The sequence below is a fragment of the Notothenia coriiceps genome, unplaced genomic scaffold (genome assembly GCF_000735185.1).
Source record: "Notothenia coriiceps isolate Sejong01 unplaced genomic scaffold, NC01 NC01_scaffold00037246, whole genome shotgun sequence".
Lineage (NCBI taxonomy): Eukaryota > Metazoa > Chordata > Actinopteri > Perciformes > Nototheniidae > Notothenia > Notothenia coriiceps.
The window spans coordinates 6,537,229-6,541,837 of NW_011369947.1; positions in this window are offsets into that span (position 1 = coordinate 6,537,229).

Sequence of the window (4,609 nt, forward strand, 5' to 3'; positions counted from 1 at the left end):
GGCGGTTTGGGATTGGGCCTACGGCGCGGGTTATCAAGTGGATCGCTCAAGCCAGCCGTGCCCTATCTAGTTAGTAAGTAAGTAATTAAGTAAAGTTTATTTATATAGCACTTTTCACAGAAAGGATTCACAAAGTGCTTCACAGTGAGATCACGATAGTGATAGTTAGGTGCACGTTCACATGAAAGGGGTGGTATTTGGAGCATTCGCCCAATCACAAACATGGAGAAGCGCACTGACAGCGCAGCGCGTCATACTTCCTGAATGAAAAGTCAACTATAATATTAGACATATGAAGAAGTTAAACTTTAAACATCCACGACTTAAAGACTTTATCCAGGATAAAAGCCACATAGCTGCAGCCTGCAAGGTGATAATACAGCTGGCAAAAGAAAAAGTGTTTGAATGCATACATTAACAGGTTTATGATATACCCCGTCTAAGACACGAGTGGATCTGACTTCAATTACATTTGACTCGAGTGTTTCGTCAACTTAATGTGGTGCTTAAAATAATACAGTTTCCCCTACCATTGTCTTGGTGGGGCGCTGCGCCCTGCCAACGGAGCCCCGCGCCCTGCCTGAAATTCAAGGTGTTTTGTTTTTTGTTTTTTTAAAATTATTTAAAAATATATATATATATGTAGCACCAAATTGAGTTGCAATTTGGTGCTACATATATATATATATTTTTAAATAATTTTAAAAAAACAAAAAACAAAACACCTTGAATTTCAGGCAGGGCGCGGGGCTCCGTTGGCANTATTTTATTGTATTTTCTTTATTCGTCTTTATTTTCTGGAATAAATATTTCTTCAGTTACGTTGGACTCGGTATCCTTTTTTTAATTTTTTTTAAAGATATGTATTTCCTTCCAGCTATTAAAGTGAAGACTGATTCCAGACATGCATTGAACTATATGCTCTGGTAAAAAAAAAGCTCCACATGGTCATAGATTTTTAGATAGACACATTATTTTCGAGAAATAATGTTGACACTAGAGCCAACTTTTTGAGAAAAAACTCAGAGTTTTGCGAAATAATAAAATAATTCTGAGAAAAAGTAATGATTCTGTCTTGAATCTCAGAACAAAAAATTGCCTCGAGTGTTACCTGCACTCACATGTGTTCTTGGAGGGAAATAAATATGCCCTCATCCAAATTGGCATAACATTCAACTACAGGCCCTCAAGTGCATGGTTTAAATTATAAAGCCGTTGATACATTATGGGCTGGTACATTATAAAAATACACAGACAGATGTTGGCACACTTGCCTTCCTCAGGAAGTCGTGCTGTTGGACAAAAACAAAACACAAACAATCACATATTTGAAAGCCAAACTCAACAATAAAGTTCAACCCTAGTGTGTTGTTCACTTTTAGGGGCTGTAAACTCTCACAACGTTTATGGGGTGCACTTCCTGAGGATGCAAGATACCATTATCAGTTTTATAGACCTATTTGGGTCAATACTAAATCAACTTGTCTGGTCCAGAGTCGGAGGAGAGCAGCAACCTTTAGCATGGTGAGTTACAATGCTATCTAATCAGTGGGGATTTATTGCCGGTTTAATGGCATCCTGACAACTTTGTTATCTGCCACTTGGATCGTAGATAGCCGTCAAAAAGTCACAAAGTCCAAAGAATACCTGAGCGCTGCATGGCTGACATCATCGACATGCATGTCTGCATACTGTACAGAGGGAAGCACTTGCAGGGAAAAGACAGGTGGTCATTTGTGTCTGTTTAGTGTTCGGACTATGTGACCTGCAGCTGAAGTTCATTCATGAAAAGCCTTGTGTGGAGTAACATGCTCCCTGCCTGTCCTTCTGTCTCTGTCTGTCTCTCTTCTCTCTCGCTCTGTTCTCATCCTAACTCCAGAACATTTTGTCTGCTTTAGTTTTTTACTTTCTACCACCAGACTCAGGGACAGTTTCATTCCACAGAGCATAAGACTGTTAAACAAAAAGGATGGCTCAACACACCATGAAATGGGAAACAATCAGCTCTAGCAAAGAGTGGGATAAAAAGGAATAATAAATGCTTTTGATGATATTGGACTGTCAACCTATTTGTTTGTTTTGTTTATGAAATGTTGAAGTGACCAACTGACTGTATTTTATATATTTTTTTTTTTTTGTCTGAGACAAGAATGTCTCTTTTTGTTATTGTAATGTCCATGTTCTGTGTCTGTAGCCTGTACAATAAAAAAAAAAAATAAAAAAAGAAGCTTATCAGTTTTATTTATGTAACAGGAAGCAATCTTGAATTCCTAGAAAGTGTCCAAGTGCAAGAAATACATGAAAAAAAAAAAGACTGTTAAACACCTGAACTTTTGAAAGGACATCCATAACATTCATCCGTCTGCAACTTTCAAATTATTGATCTAATTTATCATATTCCAATTACTTGTATATATACTCTCCTTGCACTATTTCTATTTTATTTGTATTACTTGCACTATTTTAACTCTTGTGTGTGTTGTATTGTGTTGCACTGTTGGAGGAGCCTTTTCATAACTACACATAGCTATGTACCAATCCCAATAAAAGCCTTGAATCTTGAATCTAGTTTGCACTTTTGAAAGAATCCTTAAAAGGTTAGGGTATTTTCTGAAGCTTGAATACCAGGACTTTAGTTGATGGTAAATCCAAATTCATTCTTTAATCAATGTTTTTTATAGTCTACTTGTTTAGTGTAATTGGTATTGGCATTTTCAGAGTCATGATTCGATTGACGTATTACCGAACGTCTAACGTGATTTCCTGCTGAACCAAATAAAAACGCTTTATTCTTTGATCAGTCATTTTTGTTTCTTCTTCAGAATCAACTTGCTTTCTATGATTGAAAGAAAACCAACCAAGTTAGAGATCTTACATACAGAGAGCTTTATTCCCCAATCATCATTTTTGATATGCAACCGATAGTACGGAGTGCAATCAAGAGTCATAGTGCCCTGGCATCAGATGCAACAAAAAGAAAATCCCTGACCTTAAAATGATCACATGAGAGCGCTGGGAAAAGACATGGAAAGGAACATACGGGAAGAGACGTAGAAGGGTTGTTTTTCTTTTTAACTGCAGGCCCGCCTTGAACGAGAGCTCTTTTAAAGTTGCACCTGCAGCACGTGGGGGAAGTCTGGAGGCTTGATGTGGGCGCAGTGTGTGCAGTAACCCCTCAGGAAAGAATTAGACGAGAGCCTTTGTTGTCTGCACTAGCTACACCTCATATATATTTTAAAGGCACAAATACAAGAGGGCAGCCTCACTTGGCCCCCATACCGTAAAAAAAATTACCCTGGCGGAAAAATTCCGATATTCCTGTAAAATTCCAGCAAATTGAGCGTTTGATTGTGGCCAAACTTGAACGTGGTTTTGAGCGTGCGCCCGCCGCACCGTTGTAAAGATGAGGCACTTCCAGACAGCTGGTTTCACTTTTTGGTTCACTCTCTCTTCCTCCCCTTGCTTTCCTTTTGTCCGACCGAAGTGTTCCTCTTTTGATTCATCCTGAGTAATGGTGTGAGATTCGCAGGGCAGCTGAAGTTTCCTTTCAACTTCTCACACGGCCTCCACAGCTGGCCCTCTCCGGAGCAGGACCCTATAGGCCTCTGCGTGACAGCTATGTTTTCCATCTGCTTTGCGGCGCTGTTTTGGCCTGTTGGAGCAGGAACTGTGAACAGGAACCAACATCATTGTAAATTCAGGTATTAACGACAGTTTAAGCAAATTGGTGGCAATCCAGGCTGCCTTTCACATCATGACTACATCCAACGGTCTGGTTTAACCATTCGCCACCCACCAAGAGACAAAAGTGGCAAATAAACCTACAACACCGGCTGAAAACCTTTTGAGACAATAAAAACTAGAAGTCCTCTAACAGCTTTAGACTCACTCAAAGTTTGTCCCTGCAGACCGCCATACACTTTGTGAGGTTTCTACAACAAGAAGTAGCATGCACAATGTGGTTTATTTGTTAGCTGCATGCTTAAAAAAATGAATATATATTGTATTACCATTGAAAACAAATACATATATATATTATTTATAAAACGCATTTAAAAAAATGAAGAATATACATATATTTTGCAGTTTTTCTGCATATATCAAAAAGCATTTTGGCACTTTTGGAGATATACTATGTGGAAGCTGGCAATAATTTGTATATGTTGCAACATCTTTATCTCCCTAATAAAGGCAAAATGGCCAAACAAATAATCAGGGAATTCAAGTATGGCTCATTTCAAACGTATTGCTGGGTCCCAAGTGTTAGCCAAATCCTAAAGCAAAGTTGCAGGATGACAGTATTGTAAATTAAAAGTTTAATACCAGAAGTTTAAATTGCTTTTTTTATGTTGCCAAACTTCCCTGAGGTCCTGCTTTTTCCAGAGGGCCAAATGAAAGATTGGTATCTGCTGCTATCCTCGTCTAAGCCTTGGAAAGATTACACCGGCCCGCACAGTAGTTTACAAAAACAATTTCAGGTTGCAAGGGAAATTACTTTGGAAATTTGTGTCCGCTGAGAGAGTTTGGAAACCACTGAAGCGTATATCTGTCCCACAGGATGGTGTGCAGGATTGCGTATCTGCATAGTATGACTCTGAACATATAATAG